The following is a 20,533-nucleotide window of genomic DNA, read 5'->3' on the forward strand; positions in this document are numbered from 1 at the left end:
TCTGCTGCTCCCTGGGTTGCACACAGGGTCTGACCTCAACCTGCTTCCTATCTCCTGACTGAATCCTGGAGCTGGAATAGTCTGTTCACGACTTCCAATACTTTCTTTCCAAAATATGAATTTATCCTCCATATTTTGTCAGCTGATCTTCCAATATTTGAAAGACTGCTCAGAACATAATTAGCTTTAAACAGGCTTTCTGGGCCTTGGTGTTGTTGGTCTTTTCTGCTTGGGCTGTGCTGAGCATGGAGGATGTTTAGCAGATTCTAGGTCCCTGCCCACCAGATGCCAGGAACACCATTAAGGTGACAATAAAAATAACCTACACATTGTCAAATATCTACTGATGCACAGAATCATCCCCGATTTATAATCACTGGGTTGAAAGTGCATGTCCTCCAGCTATTAGGAGACCTTGCCTTTGATTCCCAGTTGTCTCCTGCATGTATCCTCTGTTAAATGAGCTGCTCCGGTCTTTCTTCCCAGCATGCTCTGCATTCTCACTTCATCACAGCCTCTGCCACACAGTGTGGTCCTCAGATGTTCCTCATCTCTGTTCCCTGGTAGTCCTGGAAGTCCTCCTTGAAAAATACTGTTTATGAATATCAGTTTACCTGAGACGTAGATGGGAAGTGACCAGTGGATGTTTGTGGAGTGACAGTGACCAGGCTTTCTGGTCTAAGAACCTAATTTTATTTCCACTGAAAACTGGAGTTTGAGTAGTGAGCAGCAGGGGGTGCTCTGGGTCATCCAAGGAAGCTCAGTGGATGGTCATTCCTGTGACCTCCCCCAAATTCTCAGGCCTGTGTGTGGGGGCCTGTGTTTGCTGAAGGGGACTCAGCAGCCCTGTCCTCTCTTGGCTCAGTATAGTGCCCTGCTCACAGTTCTGTGTAAGGTCCCAGCAGCTGCTTCCTCTCTGGCCTCCCAAAGGTCAACCTTTGAATGTCACCCACCAAGTCTGGTGTGAAATGAAAGAAATTCAGGCTTTAACTGGTGCTCAAGATGGAGGGAAGAGCAGCAGTAGAGGAAACAATGCGTATGAACAGCCCCTTCCTTTTTTAAGAATTAAAGTTAATAGATCACAAGGAATGTTACATTAAAAAACATTTAAAAAATGAAAAACATGGGCTTCCCATATAACCCACTCCCCACCCCCACCACATGATTTTTGTAAATTGTATTTTTTTGAAGATATATACATGACAAAAAAGATTACATTAAAATATATGAGGTTCCTGTATACCCCTATCACCCCACCCCACTCTTCCCACACCAACAACTTCCTCCATCTTTGTGGCACTCACTCATCACACTCATCACACACGTTTTGGGGCCATGCTGCCCTACGCAGATATTTTACCCTGTAGTTGGCACTCTCCCCCAGTACATTCAGTGGGTTAAGGCAGTATATATAAAGTCCAGCATCTGACCCTGCAATATCATTTAGGACAACTCAAAATTCCAATTCTCCCTGCCCTCAGCAACTACTGTGGGCACTTTCTCCACCTCAATGCTAAAATTTCTTCTATTACTCATCACAATAGTTTTATAGTAGAATATCAGTAAGTCCACTCTAGTCCATATTATATTCCTCCATTCTGTGGACCCTGGGATGGTGATGTCCTCTCCACTTCTAGATTTAGAGGGGCTTAGATTCCACATGGATGATTGATGCAATTCCTTTGCTTACAATTGTAGGCACTTTTGAGTCCCTGGTGTGGTGGCTGACTATCTTCACCTCCCTGTTAGCTGCCCTGGGTAAGACCAACGAACCAGAGAGTAGGAGTAACCACTTTGCTGTTGTTCAGGGCCCAGCTGGCACACGGGCAGTCCAGAGAGTCAAGTCTCCTGAGTATGGACCATTCCTAGCACCAACTACAGGTTCAGTAAAAGTGAAAGAAGAGGCATGTGTAGAAAAGTCACATCTGAGTCCATCCCCATCACACTCAGGAGCACAAATTCCAATGTAGGGCCCTCTAACATGGCACAGAGCTCCAAATCCATCTGCCATGATTATATACCCTGTGGATCTCTGTAAAATTCAGGAGAACCATAATCTAGGGTTGGATCTACTGTGGCTTCTTTTGGGGTCCTGCTGAGGTGTCCAAAACATGACCTCCTAACTCTTTTTGGAAGAATCTTGGCCATATCAATTCATTTGTCTTTGCCATTTCCTCCTTTTATTCAAGGTCAAAGATCAGTTTTTAACACTTGATCTAACATGTAGGCTGAGATATTATGCTGGATTGAGTTGACCCTTTTATTCGAGGTCACTTTCTAGTTGCTTCTCCAGTTAGTGATTGGTAGTAATCCCTTGGTCCCTTGGAGACACAACCCCAGGAGTCATGTCCCACATTGGGGGGAAGGTAATGCATTTACATACTGCATTTTGTTTAGAGAGTGGCCACATTTGAGCAACCTGTAGGCTCTCAGTAGGTAACCCTTAGGCACCCTACACATCTAGGCCTAGTTCATATTTCAGGCACACAGGGTCCTAAGCATAGTCATCAGTATCAAGGGCCCATTGTAGGACAATTCTTCCTTGTTGATCTTTTCCTTGGCACTTGGAGGATTATTGTTGTTACATTGGGAATGTGACAGAGCTCCCCTGGGTGGGAACTCAGCACTCCCTCAGCTGACATTTGTACTTGTAACTACTATAAAAATACCCAACATATATCCTAACATAATTATGTTCCCTAGATACATGCTCTGGAGAACTCCCCCCACCCATGTACCCCCATCAATAACACCCCACACCAGAGTTCCTCCCCTGCCAAGTTGAACCTCTCTGTAGTCCAAAACTTCTTCAACAATGAATCCTAATATATTACCAAATTCAGTTAATAGGAAATTGAAAAACAGTGATGGATTTAAAGTTTAGAAATACGGCGGACTTGGCCCAGTGGTTAGGATGTCCGTCTACCACATGGGAGGTCTGCGGTTCAAACCCCGGGCCTCCTTGACCCATGTGGAGCTGGCCCATGCGCAGTGTGATGTGCGCAAGGAATGCCATGCCACGAAGGGGTGTCCCCCGCATAGGGGAGCCCCACGCGCAAGGAGTGCGCCCCCATGAGGAGAGGTGCCCAGCACAAAAGAAAGTGCAACCTGCCCAGGAAAGGCGCTGCACTCACAGAGAGCTGACACAACAAGATGACCCAACCAAAAGAAACACAGATTCCCGTGCCGCTGACAACAACAGAAGCAGACAAAGAAACAAGACACAGCAAATAGACACAGAGAACAGACAACCCTGGTGGGGGTGGGTGGGAGGGGAGAGAAATAAATAAATAAATAAATCTTTTAAAAAAATGAAGTTTAGAAATAGAATGCATAGTAATTTAGATATACTAAAATAAAGTAAAAATAAATTGATGTATTAATAAAATGGAAAATATTATGAAGCTTTGTTTCTAACGTTTTGCCTTTCATCAGTGCAATAGGTATTGTCCTGTATGTACAGTGGTAAGGCACTTTCATTTCTTCCTCAGTGTCTACATACTTTCTTTCTTTTTTTTCCCTAATTTTTATATTTTGTCTTCAGGAAAGTTTTAGATCACAGTAATTGACATACACCATATAGGTGACTCCCAGATATCCAACATCAAACCCTTTTCCCCTTTCTTCAGCAATTATCTTTTTACATGTTCAAGTTATATTTGCTACAGCTGATGTACAAATTTTGAAACATAGCTATCAAACATGTTTCCATTTGGGTTTACCTTATTGTTTATATTTTAGACTGTACAATTTTCTTAATTTTTAGTTTCCTTATGTTTTAAATTGTAGTTTACATTTTAGTTTATGAACTTTTATACTCTTTAGATGTAAGTTGATGTGTCCATCATGGCATGATTTTGTGAAGCAGTTCCATTGCCCTCCAGTTGCCCTGCTTCCATCCATGATGTACCTCTCTTCCCCTCCCCTCAGGGCACACCATTACATTCAATCTTCACTACTTGAGGAACCAGATTTATAGATACTGCAACAATGCTAAGGGCTTGACATACTAGACTGCCCTAACTAATTGGAAGCCAGTGATCCTGTTGAAAGACATAATTTCTTCTCTTTGGGAAGATCAGGTCTCCCCAGGATGTGGGTACACCTTCACACTCTTTGTATGGGTCTCCACCCAATGACATAACACACTATGACAAAATGAGCACTCACATACTCCCTAAAAGCTAGCCCCTGTACCAGATGCCCCGATTTAAGCACTTTAAATATGTGACCCTTCCTTATATTTCCTAAAGAGTTTTCTCAACAGTATAGTTTAACCACATACCTGACATTCTCCCATATTCAATGGTTCCCCCTAGACCTCCCCACAATTCCTTGGGTCATCTGACCCATCCTCTCAACCCTAGGCCTCCTCAAGTACACAAAACCCTACGCAAAGGCATCCCTATGCCTCCCATCTTATCCCTTCCCTGTGAAAATACTTACCTCCAGTTTATCATAGACTTCACCCATATAGGTGTCAGCTTGCAACCTTCCTCTCGCCCCACCACCCAGAATACCTTTAAGCCTATTTTCCAGTCTTTACCTCTCTGAGATAGCTAGGTTTGCTTGTTTAATGTCAGAGAGGTCATGTATTATTTGTCCTTCAATGCCTGGCTTGCTTCACTCAAACATATGTTCCTCAAGATTCATCCATGTTATCATATGTGATTGTACTGTATTCCTTCTTATAGCTGCGTAGTATTCCATTGCATGTATATACCACATTTTATTTATCCATTGATCTGTTGATGGGCATTTGGGTTGATTCCAACTTTTGGCAATAATGTGTAATGCTGCTATGAACATTGGTGTACGTATATCGGTTTGTGTCCTTATTTTCAGATCTTCGGAAAATAATACCCAGCAGTGGAAGTGCTGGGTCATATGGTAAATATATAGCTACCTTTTTAAGAAACCACCAAACAGTCCTCCAGAATGGCTGGGTCCTTCTGCCTTCCCACCAGCAGTGGATGAGTGTTCCCTTTCCTCCACATCCTCTCCAGCATTTGTAGTCTCTTTTTTTTTTGATAACTGCCAGTCTTATGGGAGTAAGATGGTATCTCATTGTAGTTTTGATTTGCATTTCCATAATAGCTAGTGATTTTGAGCATTTTTTCATGTGTTTTTTAGCTATTTGTATTCCTTCTTTGGAGAAGCGCCTGTTCAAATCTTTTTCCCATTTTTAAAATGGTTTGTTTGTCTTTCTATTTTCAAAATGTAAGAGTTATTTATATATGCAGGATATAAGTCTCCTATCAGATATATGGTTACCAAATATTTTCTCCCATTGTGTAGCCTCTTTTTTCATTTTCATAACAAATCCTTTGAGGTGCAAAAAGCTTCAATTTTGAGAAAGTCCCATTTATGTATTTGTTCTTTTGTTACTTGTGCTTTCGGTGTGAAATTCTTGAAGTCATTTCCTATTACAAGGTCCTGTAAATGATTTCCTAAATTGTTTTCAAAGGTCTTTATGGTCTGAGCTCTTACATTTAGGTCTTTGATCAATCTTGAGTTGATTTTTGTATAAGGTGTGAGATGGTAATCCTCTTTCCTTCTTTTGCATATGGATATCCAATTTTCTAGACACCATTTGTTGAAGAGGCCGTTCTCTCCCAGTTAAGTGGACTTGGTGGCCTTGTCAAATATCAGATGACTGTATTTATAAGGATATATATCAGAACTCTCAATTTGGTTCCATTGGTCAGTGTGTCTACTCTTGTGCCAATACCATGACGTTTTCACTACTGTAATTTTGTAGTATGTTTTGAAATCTGGTTGTGTGATTCCTCCAGCTTCATTTTTCTTTTTCAATATGTCTTTGGCTATTTGGTGCCTCTTTCCTTTCCAAGTAAATTTCATAGCTAGGTTTTCTAGTTCATTTAAAATTGCTGTGTTTATTTTTATTGGGATTGCATTGAATCTGTAGATCAGTTTTGATGGGATAGAAATCTTAATAATATTTAGTTTTCCTATCCATGAACTGGGCATATTCTTCCATTTATTTTGGCCTTCTTTGATTTCCTTGATCAGTTTTGTATAGTTTTCTGTGTATAAGTCTTTTATATCTTTGGTTAAATTCATTCCTAGGTATTCGATTTTTTAATTTACTATTGCAAATGGTATTTGTTTCTTGATTTCATCCTCAAAATGCTCATCATCGGTATACCAAAATGCTACTGATTTTTGTGCATTGATCTGATACCCTGCAACTTTATTGAACTCATTTATAAGTTCTAGAAACTTTTTTTAGACTTATCAGGGCTTTCTATGTAAGGATCATGCCATCTGAAGAGAAATTTTGGTTTCTTCCTTTCCTATTTGGATTCCTTTTATATCTTGGCCTTGACTCAGTGCTTGAGCAAGTACTTCTCACAAAATGTTAAATAGAAGGGGTGATAGTAAGCATCCTTGTCTTGTTCCTGATCTTAGATGGTAAAGATTTTAGGATTTCACCATTGTGAATGATGTTAGCTGTGGGTTATTCATTTATACCCTTTGCTATGTTCAGAAAGATTCCTTCTATTCCTATCTTTTGCAGTGATTTTATCAAGAAAGGTTGCTGTATTTTTTCAAATGCTTTTTCTGCATCTATAGATATGATCATGTGATTTTTTTCCTTCAATCTGTTTATGTGGTATATTACATTAATTGATTTTCTTATGTTGAACCATCCTTGCATACCAGGAATGAATCCCACTTGATCACGGTGTATAATTTGTTTACTGTGCTGTTGAATATGATTAGCAAGTATTTTGTTGAGAATTTTCACTTCTAGTTTCATTAGAAAGATTGGTCTGTAATTTTCCTTTCTTGTGCTGTCTCTGTTTGGCTTTGGTATTAGGGTAATATTGGCATCATAAAATGAATTAGGCAATGTTCCTTCTGTTTCAATTTTTTTGAAGAGTTTAAGCAAAATTGGTGCTATTTTTTTCTGGAATGTTTTGTAGAATTCACCTGTGAAGCCATCTGGCCCAGGGCTCTTCTTAGTTGGGAGGTTTTTAATGACTGATTCGATCTCTTTACTTGTGATTGTTTGTTTGAGATCATTGATTTCTTCTTTTGTCAATGTAGGCTGCTTATGTGTTTCTAGGAATTTGTCCATTTCCCCTAAATTGTCTTTCTTGTTGTAATATAGTTTTTCAAATATCTTCTTATGATCATCTTTACTTCAGTGGGGTCAGTGGTGATATCATCCTTCTCATTTCTTATTTTTTTAAGATTTATTTATTTCTATCCCTTCCCCCCACCCCAGTTGTCTGTTCTCTGTGTCTATTTGCTGTGTGTTCTTTGTCCGCTTCTGTTGTTGTCAGCAGCATGGGAATCTGTGTCTCTTTTTGTTGTGTCATCTTGTTGTGTCAGCTCTCCGTGTGTGTGGCACCATTCCTGGGCAGGCTGAAATTTCTTTCGCACTGGGCGGCTCTCCTTACTGGGTGCACTCCTTGCACCTGGGGCTCCCCTATGCGGGGACACCCCTGCATGGCACGGCGCTCTTTGCGCGCATCAGCACTGTCCATGGGCCAGCTGCACACAGGTCAAGGAGGCCTGGGATTTGAACTGCGGACCTCCCATGTGGTAGACAGATACCCTAACCACTGGGCCAAGACCGTTTCCCTCATTTCTTATTTTTTGTATTTGCATCTTCTCTCGTTTTTTTTATTTGGTGTTCCAGCAATAGGTTTGTCACTTTTATTGATATTCTCAAAGAACAAGCTCTTTGTTTTCTTTAATTTTTTTTGAGTGCTTTCCTATTTTCTATTTCATTTAGTTCGTCTGATTTTTGTTCTTTCTTTCTTCTTCCTTCAGGGTTAGTGTTGTTTTTTATTTTTTTAACTAATTCCTCCAATTGTTCAGTTATTTCTTCAATTTTAGCTCTTCTTTTTTGATGTATGAATTTATGGCTATCAATCAGTCTCAGTTCAGCTTTTGCTGCATCCCATAAGTTTTGGTAGGTTTTGTCATTATTTTCATTAGTTTCAAGGTAGTTATTGATTCTGTTGAGATTTCCTCCTTGACCCACTTATTTTCTAAGAATGTGTTGTTTAACTTCCATATTTTGGTGCCAAATGTGGGCCTCTGCCCTTTGCAGATTTCTAGCTTCATTTCATTGTGGTCAGAGAAGTTATTTTATATGATTTTGATCTTTCTGAATGTATTGAGACTTTCTTTGTGGCCTAGCATGTGGTCTACCTTGGAGAATGATCTATGCGCACTTGAGAAAAATGTATATCCTGCTGTATTTGGGTGTAATGTTCTGTATATGTCTATTATGTCCTGATCCTCTAATATACTGCTCAAAGTCTTTGTTTCTTTATTGATTCTCTTTTGAGATGTTCTGTCCAATGGTGATAGTCATGTGTTAAAGTCCCCCACTATAATTGTAGAGGCATCTATTCCTTCACTTAGTTTCTCCAGTGTTTGTCTCACATATTTAGAGGTGCCCTTGTTAGAGGCATAAATCTTTATGATTACTCTCTCTTCTTGAAAGATTATCCCTTTCACTAATATATAGTGTCCATCTTTGTCTCTCACAAAAGTTTTGCATTTAATGTCTATTTTGTCTGATATTAGTATAGCTACACCTGCCCTTTTTTGGTTAATGTTTGCCTGTAAGATTGTTTCCAGCCATTTGCTTTCAATCTCCTTAAATCCCTGGGCCTAAGATGAGTTTCTTGTAGACAACAATTTTCCAATCTGTGTCTTTTAACAGGTGAATTTAATCCATTGACATTGAATGTTATTACTTTCAAAGAATTATTATATTAGCCATATTTTCTTTGGATTTCTTTTTGTCATATGTTGCTTGATGCTTTACTCTTTTTGTAGTTTTAGTTGTTCTCACACTCTCCTCCAGCTCAGTCTCTCCTATATTTTTCTTTCCTCCTGCAGAAATCCCTTTAGTATTTCTTGAATGGCAGGTTTCTTATTAGCATACTCTCTTAGTTTCTGTTTATCTGTGAATATTTTGAATGAACTCTCCATTATTTTTGAATTCTAGCTTTGCTGGTTAGAGTATTCTTGGTTGGAATTCCTTTTCTTTTAGTACTTTGACTATGTCATACCACTGCCTTCTTGCCTCCATGGTTGCAGATGAGAGATCAACAGTTAATCTTATGGAGCCTCTCTTGTATGCTTTCAGTATTTCTCTTGCTGCTTTTAGTATTTTCTCTTTGTCTTATGCATTGGATAATTTGTCAAGTATATGTCTTCCAGTAGGCCTGTTGGGATTTATGCTGTTTGGGGTGCATTGTGCTTCCTGGACATGTACATCCATCTCCCTCAATAGGTTTGGGAAGTTTTCAGTCATTATTTCCTCCAACACCCCTTCTGTCTCCTTACCCTTCTTTTCTCCTTCTGGAATACCTATAATGCATATCTTTGTGCATTTTGCCTTGTCATTCAGGTCCCTAAGTTACTGCTCATCTTTTTCTAACTTTTTATCAAATAATTCTATTTTTTTAATTTCAGATGTACTGTCTTCCACATCACTAATTCTTTCCTTTGCCTTTTCAAATCTGCTGTTATTTGCTGAGAGTGTATTGTTGATTTCTTGAATTGTGCGATTGATCTCCATCATATCCATGATCTTTTTGTGCATGATCACAATTTTTTTCTGCATGCTTTCCAATTGTTTTCTTATTATGCTTAATCTCTTCCTTCACTTCATTGAATTGGTCCATGATACATGTTTTGAGAGCTTTAATCACTTGTTCGATGTTCCAATTCTCTTCCTGGTTTTTAGTTTGTTCATTCAATTGGGCCATGTTTTCCTGATTATTGGTATGGTCTGTGCTTTTTTCTTGCTGTTTGGTCATCATATTATCTTGTTGGGTTTATTATTTTGATTATCTTCTTCGTCTGTTCTGGGGTTTAATTAGTTGTTTCTGCATGCATGTTAAATCTTCTCTTTGTCACTTTTTTCTTCTTCTTCTATCTCCTTTTTGTTGGCTAAGTTCCCTTTAAGGAAAATATGTGGTCCAGTGAAAGCAAAAAGGGGTAAGAAAAGAAAAATATAAAAGTAATATTGATAGTGAATGTTAACAGAAGAACCATGTGAGATCTAGGAGAATCGATACAGAACTCATGTAAGCTGTGTATAGTTATAACCATAAAAAAGTAGAGTACTTAAAGTAAGATAGTAAAGTGAATATGGGGAAGAATATACTATGAATTAAAAGGTCAGTGTGGCTTGGAGAGAGGGAAAAATAAATGAAACGACAATAATATAAAGAGTGAATAAAAGATAGAAAACAGATTAGAAGTATTAGAGATAAAAAGTTAGAAATATTGGGGGCTAAACAGAGAGAGGTAGAATGTAAGAGAAATAATAAATGATAGATGACAGAATGCTGTAAAGGAAAGAGGATAGCATTGGTAGCCAAAATCAGTACTCCCAGAAAAGAGAAAATCGAGGATGAGGAAGCACAGCAAATAAAAAATGTTGCCTGTAGCACTAATATAAAAAAAGAAAAAAAGGAAAAGAAAGAGTGAAGAAAAAAAAAGCAGAGCAAGAAAAAGAGAAGGGAGAGAAAAGAAAAAGAAAAAGAAAAAAAAAAGGTGGTGGGGGTGATAAAGAGGAAGAAAAAACAAGAAAACAAATCAACAAAAAAGACCAGACAAAATCTCAGGCAAAGAATCCTCTTTTCAATTGAATACACTGCTTAGGAGTCTGCTCTTCCCCCCTTTTCCCTTCCTCACTTCCCTCTTTCCCAAGGCAGCAGGAAGGCTGTGTTTGGGCTTCTGTAGGAAATTCAAATTGATCCATCGTGAACCAACTCAGCTGAGAAAATAATGTCTCTTAATTTCTTGAGAGAGCACCCACCCCTTGCCAGGAACCCTAAATATGCTATTGGAAGCCTGTAAAGTACATCCTGCTGTCGCTCTACCTTAGGTGTGCTACAAGGGGGCTGGTTAATTTTCTGACTCCACCTTCTCCCAGACCAAGTTTCCTATCCCAGGGCATTTAGGTAAATTGTACTCTTTCACCAGATTTGCCTCTCCTCTCTTCCAGGGATCTCCCCAAGTCAGCTGATATGCTCTCCCAAACTCAATTAAAGGGGGGGACAAGAAAATTGAACCTGTGCTCCTCAGGCCCTCTGCACCTCCCACCTAAACTCTCCCACTCCTGGAGTTAGTCCAAGACCAGAGGGGTAGGGTAGTGCCAGATTTCCGGGAGTGCTGGGATTGGGAAAGAGAGGCCTGGGAGAATGTGGACTTGAGGTATGTAGGTCTGTGAAATGTGGGCCACGGGGATCCTGGGGATACAGGCTTGGTGTTCATATATTTGGGGAACCCGGGGTTTGGAAACTCCACTCCATGACCGGCAATTCTCAGAGAATACCTCAGCTCTTAGCCCTAGGGGGAAGGGATTTACCTTCCTACGGCTTCCAAGTTCACTGTTAGAAACCCACAGTTCTACCTTGAGCAAGCACCAATTCTGCTGCAGTCTTTCCAGATCGATGTCCAGACCCCTCCTATCCTGCAGGTTTCTGAAACAGCCTGCTCTGGCAGGACTCCGTCACCACACAGCTCCAGTCCCTCCTTTTAGAGGGCAGTGGAGGAGGTAAGAGGGGCCTGGGCCAGCCTCATACCAGTTCAGGGCCTCCGGGGCTGTGTCCACAATGGCCTGGACTCCTCTCCTCCTCCTGCTCCTCTCTCACTGCACAGGTAGAGACAGGTCACAGGGTCTCGGGACAGCACCTTGAGTAGAGTCAGTCCCAGTGACTCCAATGTCCTTAAGGCTCACCCTGATTCCTACCTCACCACACTGCATATCTGGGCCTGCAGGCTCCCTTTCCCAGCCTGTGCTGACTCAGTCACCCTCCCTCTCTGCATCTCAAGGAACATCTGCCAGACTCTCGCACACCTTGAGCAATGGCTTCAATGTGGGTGACTTTGCAATGTGCTGGTACCAGCAGAAGCCAGGCAGACCTCCCCATTATCTCCTAACACTCAAACTACACTCTGACAACCACCAGAGCTCTGGGTCTCCATCTGCTTTTCTGGAGCCAAAGATGCCTTGGCCAATGCAGGACTTTTGCTCATCCCTTGACTTTAGCCAGAGAATGAGGCTTGCTATTATTATAAGATAAGGCATGATGGTAGTAAGGCTTCCACAGTGCTCTAGACACTTAGGAAGTGAGACAAAACCCTCCCCACTGCTCCAGTCTGCCTGTAAGACTTACCTATCAAGGAGGGGTCCTGGCAGGATTCACATTTTTTCTTTGGAAAAACATGCATGCAAAACCTGGTTTGTCAAACACTAGACTTGCATTGTTACTGGAGTCAATGTCCAGCTTATTGGCTTTCTTGCCACAAAGTACTTAAGGACTAGCCACAAAGTAATTAGGCAAGTGAAGGATTTATTGTGGAGTAAAGCAAGTAAACAAAAAGAGCCACGGGCGCAGGAAAGAAGGCACTTGCTGCTAAGCCAGAGGCTTGGTGATCATGACTCATTTAATTTTCTTTATGGGTCAGTGAAAATAACACCTTTTTAAAATATAGTTTCCTTCCCGTTGCAAACACAATCACTTTGTCCCGGGAAGCAAAGACACTGCCCTCACAAGATAACATTTTGGAGAGCAGAAGTCCATCATATGGCATCAGGAATTCTGGAGCCCCTTTGTTTTCCCGGTCAGTGGCTAGTCTTTGCTGATCATTGGCAGAGCTCTGCAATCTTTAGGAATCCTGGGTTTCTCTCAAACTCAGATTATTTAGTAGAGGAGCTCCTGAGTTTCTACTAAGGGACAACCCTCCCCATGAAGGACATGGCCCCCAGGCCCACCACCTGCTCATGTTCTCTTTTTTAAACCCTAGACTCCTACTTTTTTCCCCTCTCTTGTTTAGTTGGGATGATGATGCATGAATCTCAGCATTTGGGGCATAGAGCCACTGAACTCAACTCCCATTATCACAGAGAGCCCAATATTACTGAGGAATTTCCAAAAAGTTTGGTAATTTCCTTAGTCATTCCATGGGGCACTTCACAAATAAACTTGACCAAGGTCCAAACAGTGTGAATTAACAGGATATGGGGTGCTTTGTCCAAGAATGGAGGAATATTCTCCAGTCAGCAAGCACTTTTACCTAACCCTCCCAAGACCATCCCCTGGAGCCCTTAGGCCCTACAAAGCACCTCCTCCTTCATGGGCAATAAGTCCTGGCCTCCTAGGAGCCCTCTTCTCCTAGTACTCCTCCTCAATCTTGGTGCTACTCTGTCTGTATCCATTTTGAGGAATTTTTTTTCATTTCCATCTAAACTCCAGGTGTCTTCAAGTAATGTCCTTATCCCCTCAGCTCTCTTAGTCTCAGGTTACCCCCTCTCCTATGACTCAGGGACCCCCACCCTTTCAAACCCATGAACACAGCAGTGGACCCGCAGGTTTCCCTGGCTCCAAGGGTGAAGGTGAGGAGAGGAGCTCCAGTCCACATCACCCTTAGCTTCCTCCTGGTGGCAGCTCCAGGAGGCAAAAACGTGGCCTGTTTAGCTCATTCTGGCATTCCCACAGCCAAGCACCATACCCAAGGCAAGGAGGAGCTCCATACCTATTTGCCAAATGGAGACAGGTCTGTGGTTGCCCAGGCCCCTTGTCCTGGCCCAGGATGGGGCCTGCCCTGAGAGTCAGCTATGGACTTGCTCCCCTCTCTGTCCATAGCCTGAGAGCAGAGGAAACCCCCAGCAGGGAGAGCACCATGGGCTGGGAAGGAATCAGGGGAGCCTTGCCCTCTCTATGAGACACTACTCAGCTTGGGTAAATGTCTGACCATTAAAGTGGGAGGAAATGGAAGCCAAATTTGATGAGCAAAATTTGTGTCCTAAGGAGGTATCAAATAAAAAATCGAAACATGGGACAAAGTGTGTCTATAATGAATTCTTATGACAAATTCAAATACATAAAAACTGTGTACTTAATAAAATAGATGTTTATAAATGCCTATATTTTTAAAAAAGAAAGACAAACCACATGGCTCAGAATAAAAAAGAAAATTCATAAAATGGAAGGCTTAAAGTGAAAAGTTAAATTTTACCTTTTTTATTCAAATGTATGTACAAATTGTATTTACATGACTAGTTTAGATATCACTAACCATTTAAATAAATGAGTGCATTTAAAATTTTAAAATAATGCAATCTCATGTGACAGCCAACTCCATAGGGAAGTCACACTGCCAATTCTGCTTTTCTCCTCCCCACATGACCTGCTTTTCTCCTCCCCACATGACCTCACAAAGGAAAATCATTAAGAGTCTGGTGTAGACTGCTTAAGAAATGATCTCATCATAGCACACACTTGTTACATTATTTTTGTTAGAATAAATGATATTTTGGGTTAAAGTTTGATATTTTTTGAATAAAATATATTAGACGGCATTTCAGATAATCAATATTACATTGTTCATTTTTAAATTCTACAGACACTCATTCTTAAATAGAAATCAATTACTTTTTTTTTTTCCCTCAAGACCCTGTTTAGACCTAGTGATCCCAACAGCTACCCCATGTCTGGCCCACCTGGGAGCAGGTAGCAGTTGAACAATGTAAAGTTTTCAATAATGTCATCCTTGCTTCCTCAGCTTGTTGGCTTCTTTCAATATGGAATAAAATGCTGCATGGCTGACTTTACACAGGGCTGCTGCTGCCTGGGTCCCTGTGCCTGGAGAAGAGGTTCCTCGCAGTGAATTTCTTGGTCCAAGTATAAGAACGTGTGCTGTTTCCAATTATGTGGAATATTGACAAACAACAAAGATTCACAATGCAAACCCCCCAGGAATGGACAAGGGCCTGCTTATGCACATCCTCACTGTCCTAGAGAGCAGGATCCCTGGCTCCTAGTGCTGTGTCATCCCCAGAAGGAGGTCTCCGGTCACATGTGGCTGTGTTGGGCCTGGACACCAGGGGGCGCTCAGGGTCTATTTCTGGGGCCTGGGCATGCTCAGAGTCTGAAGGAGCCACCTGCACTGCCTGGTGGCTCACAGGCTGAGACCTCCCCCGACTCCTGGGACCCACAAAGCCCTGCCCCACCCCACACCCGCTTTTCCTCACCCACAGGGGCCAGACCAGGGCCCAGTTTGGGGATTAGAAAGCGGGGGGATTTCATTTGCATGAAAGGACCCTCCCTTCTCTCAGAGTATGAAGAGGCCCTGGGAAAATTATTGAGGAAGCTCCTCCTCAGCTGCGGGGCCTCAGATGCAGGACTCAGGGAAACTCCACCATGGCCCTGTGTCCTCTCCTCCTCACCTTCCTACTTCATTGCACAAGTGACTGGATGTGGGACCAGGGGAAGGGACAGTGGTAGCCAAGTGGGGGCCTGCTTTCTCCTCTTTAGAACCCAGAATCATAATCTGGGTCTATAACCCTGCGTCTCCCCCACTTCCAGGGTCCTGGGCCCATTCAGTACTGACTCAGCCACCCTCAGTGTTGGGGAGTCTGGGTGACAGTGTCACCATCTCGTGCTCTGGAAGCAGTGCCACTGTTGGAAGCTTTTATGTGCACTGGTACCAACAGCTCCCAGGAACGGCCCCCAGACTCCTCATCTATCAAGATAGCAATCGATCCTTGGGGACCCCCAAACGTTTCTCAGCCTCCAAGTCTGGCACCTCAGTCTTTCTGACCATCACTGGGCTCCAGCCTGAGGACAAGGCTGTGTATCAATGAGAGTGCTTCAGCAACACCATCAATGTTTACACAGTGCTCCAGGCCTGTGGGGAAGTGAGAGGAGAACTCCCTTCCATCTGCCAGGAGGAAGGTCGTCCCCACAGCTGCCTGCTAAGGGGCTTCTGCTTCTCCCTTTCTGCTGCTGCCCTGGGTCCAGGCTCCTCCACAGGCCCCTGCTGGGGAGTGAAGGTTCCTCCCCTCCCCTGTCCTAAAATCACTCCCAGCAGTACATCCCAGGGGAAGGATATCAAAGGAAACAGAGTCCTTCTCCACCAGCCTGGAACTCAGAATCTATGCAGGGAAATCTCTCTCATGGCTGGGTCAGCTGTCTTCACAGAGACCTGATTTCCAAACTAGGAATCCTCAGGCTCCTTTTTCACTCCTTTTTCTAGTTCAGGATTTGCCAGAAGTATCTTCTCCTCTCATCAGTACTCAATACGTCTCCCTGCACTTTTCGTCCAAACTATTATGTTTTGTTTTGTTTTTACTTTATTGCTGTTTATATTGATCTACAAATAACATATAATAAATCTTTCAATCAGGGTCAACCCTTTGAGTGCCAAATTTTCTCTAGGTTCTTGGCTATGTAACTAAAACAGAATTTAAGAACATGACAGTTTAGTTAGGCTGGTAGTTTATTAAGAAAATGAGAGGAGAAAGAAAATAATGGATTATAGTTTCCAGGTACATTTGCATGCTAGTCTAGGCAGTGAATGTAAGCAGTTAAAAACAAATAAACAAACAAAAACAGTAAAAAGGGCTGATATATAGATTCACATTCCAGGTTACAAGTCCCCATATTTACATGCATGGCACAGAAAGAAAAGACACAACATAATAATTTAACTCCTGCACAAGCTGTTAAAATCATGAATTATTTCACCCATTTGATAATATGGGGAGAAGAATCCCAGTTTTTTGCTGCTTTGGTTAGTTACCCCACCTGTCAATTGTCATGGGATCCAATGACAAGTTCCCTTGGTAATACTCAGAGCTTTTCCTTGATTCTGAATGCAATCCTGTTCTGACTGGGGTTATTGTGGGATCTCTGTGGCCATGGTTTCATGTCCCTGTTTTTTCTGCCAGGTCCCAGATTCATCTTTTTATTCCATAATCTAGCCTGCCTCAACTCCCTCCAGAGAGGGTGTAATACAGGAAAAGACTCTCACTTGCTAACTATGCCCATTGTAACACAGGCGGTCAAACCCACCCAACTAATCTGATATTAGAGAAACAACACGGGATCCCAGGGACAGTCATTCCTTTGTGACTTTTTCATGCACAGAACCTGGTGGTGTCAGGTTAGGAGAAGCTCCACCCTTATCACTTACAGAAGCTGGTGGCACCTGGCTGGGGGGCGATCCATTCCCTACTTTGTGCCACCTAACAGACACAATCAGCTTTTATAAGGTTACAAACAGTAGGACCCAAGGGTTACTAGTTAACAATTACCAGACCTCCTGATTGTTATCGCAGGTGTCCCTTCAATGCTGACATCCAACCCCCTGTTTATGAGGGTTAGGTGGTGGGTTAGACAAACCCATCCTTATTCCAGGGCCTCACATTCATGGAAAGGGCATTCTGCCTTCATTTACCCTGCATTCCACCACAGTGCTCTTTCTGCCATAAAATCTGCTCAGTAAATCCACAATATCAAAATGTTAAGCCATTAATATAATATATACCAAGCCCACAGCAGCAATATAAGGCACGACAAAGCATGTAATCAATGGCATTTGGTACATGAAATATCACCCATATTCACATTTCACATAAATTTTCACTAGTCTCATGTTACATTTTAAAATTTTCCTTCCAGTAATATCCATGGCCACAGACTTTCCCTTTCAACACTGCCATATCCACATAATAGTTCTGTCATAAACACCATGATTTGCTTTCACTAGTCTCATTCATTTCCAAAGATTTACAATTATTTAACCAAATCTGCCCAGAAAAACCCTCAGATCTCAATTCTCTATACATTTACAAAGATATTCTATGTAATAACCTTAAGTAGTTACCAAGCACAAGAAATTCAATCTTAATACAAAGTTTACATTCTTTCTATGTTCCAATTCTTTATGTCCAATAGTGTCCTTTGAGCCTTGTTTGCTCCCTTGTTAAATCTCATCCAGTGTTTTCATTGCTTTTGATGTCATTGTCTGTCTTTTTAAAAAAATATGTTTTTATTTTAAAAGACATTGAACACAAAGTGTTACATTAAAAATATAAAAGGTTCCCATATACACACTCCCCAGCCTTCCCACACACTCTTTTTACATCCACAACTTTTTTCATTAGTTGGTACATTCATTGCATTTGATGAATACATTTTGGAGCACTGCTACACAGCATGGATTATAGTTTACATTGTAGTTTACACTCTCTCCCAGCCCATTCAGTGGGTTAGGCAGGAGATATTATGCCCAGCATCTGTCCCTGCCATATCATTGAGGACAACTCCAAGTCCTAAAAATGCCCCTATATCATGTTCCTTTTCCCTCTCCCTACCTTCCACTACTTCTGTGGCCATTGTCTCCAAATCAATGATAAAATTTCTTCCATTGCTAGAGTCACAATAATTCTATAGGAGAATATCAGTAAGTCCACTGTAGTCCATATTTTATTCCACAATTCTGAGAAGCCTGGATGGTGATGCCCACTCCACTGCTTAACTGAGAGGGGGCTTAGATCCCACATGGCTGATGGATGGGATTCTCCTTCTTGCAGCTATAGACTCTCTTGGTTACTTGGTGTGGTGATAGTCCACCCTCACTTCCTTGTTAGCTGGCCTGTGTAAGTCCAATGAACTGGAGAGTAGGTCCTGCAACTCCACTGAAATTCAGGGCCCATATGGCAAATGGAAATACAAGAGATTCAAGTCTTCTGGGCAGACACCAACCCCAGCACCAACTGTAGTTTCAATAAGAGGGACAGAAGAGACATGTATAGAGAAGTCATATCTGAATCCAACTTCATCATTCAGGAGTCCAAATTCCAAAATAGGGCTGACTGGCAAAGAATCAAACTCTAGAGCCATTTTTCATGACCAAGGCATTCTCTCTGTCTCTGTATCCCTCAGGAGCACCACTGCCTGGGGTTGAATATATTTTGGCTGTCTCTGAGATCCTACTGATATGTGCATAATGCAACCTCTCTGATGACCTCCTGACTCATTTTGAAGACTCTTAGCCATATAAACTCATTTGTTTTTAAGATTTCCCCCTTTTATTCAAGGTCTTTTTCTAGTTTCATCACCAGCTGGTGCTTGGTAGTAACACCTAGTCACCAGGGAGGCTCATCCCCAGGAGTCATGTCCCATACTGGGGGGAAGGTAAAGCATTTATATGCTGAGTTTGACTTAGAGAGTGGCCATATTTGAGCAACATGGAGGCTCTCAGGTGGTAACAGGAAACCCAGCAATCCATCATTTGTCATGTGAAACTCTCCCCACTGTGTCAATACCCAATAAACATCAAAATATATCTATATATTTCTGTATGCATACCCTGGCAAACTCCCTGCCATGCATCACCCATCAGTGACAGCCCAGAACAATGCTCCTACCCTACCATAGTTAAACCCATCTGTGATTCAAAATTTCTTCAGAATGAAGACTAATATATTGCCAAATTCAATTAATAGGAAAATGAAATAGTAATGATAGGTTTAAAGATTAGAAATAAAATACATAATAATTCTTAAAAAACTAAAATAAAGTAAAAGAAAAAAAGGGGGTACTGAAAAATGAAAAATATTATTTAACTTTTTTGATGTTTTGCTTTGCATTACTGTAATATATGTTGTCCTGTATGTATGGTGGCAAGGCAGTCTCACCCATTTCTTCTTCAGTGTCTTACATATTTTTAAAAAATATTTTTTTACTGTGTCTTCAAGAAAGCTTTAGGTCACAGTAAACTCAGACATAGAATACAGGGGACTTCCATATACCCAACATCCTTGCCCCTACCCCCCTTTCCCAACAATGATCTTTCTACATGTGAATATAACATTTGCTAAAACTAATATACAAATATTGAAACATAGCTATTAACCATGGTCAGTAGTTTATGTTATGATTTACATTTTAGACTGTTCACTTTTATAAATTTTTGGTGAAATTTAACATGGCCTATATTCATCATTGCACAATCATGCAGACCACTTTCATTTACCCCCAATTACTTTTATTCCATGTTTTCTATTCCTCTCTTTACCCTCCCATCAGGGCCAACAATGACCACCAAGCTTCACTGCTTGAAGTACAAGATTCACGGATATTTGCAACAATGCTGAGGCCTTGACACACTAGTCTGTCCTCTGCAAATGGGAGCCACCCATGCTCTCACGAGACACCTTCCCCTCTGTTTGAAGAGATCAGGCCTTCCCCGGATGGGGAAACACCACCTTCCCATTCATTGTATTGGTCTCCACCCACTGATATAACACACTATGACTAGATGAGCACTCACACACTACCCAGAAGCCTGACCCAGGTGAACCCTGTGCCAAATGTCCACAATCCAACACCCTAAAAGAGTAACCCTTCCTTATTATATTTTCTAAAGAGTTTTCTCAACATTACAGTTTCAACCACATATCCACCAATCTCCCATATTCACCTGCTCCCCTCAACCCTCTCCCCAATTCCATGGACCACTTACCCATCCTCCCAAACCTAGCCCCTGTCAAGTCTGCACAGCCCAACCTAATATTATCTGCATACCCCTGTCACATCCCATCACAGAACAACTACTTACCTCCAATTTATTATAGATTTCTCCCACGTAGGCATTGGCTAACAACTTCCTCTACCCTCCCCACCCCAATTTCCTATAATCTTATTTTCCAGTCTCAAGCTCACTCAGACAGGTT

This window comes from Dasypus novemcinctus, chromosome 19 (genome assembly GCF_030445035.2).
Source record: "Dasypus novemcinctus isolate mDasNov1 chromosome 19, mDasNov1.1.hap2, whole genome shotgun sequence".
Taxonomy (NCBI): domain Eukaryota; kingdom Metazoa; phylum Chordata; class Mammalia; order Cingulata; family Dasypodidae; genus Dasypus; species Dasypus novemcinctus.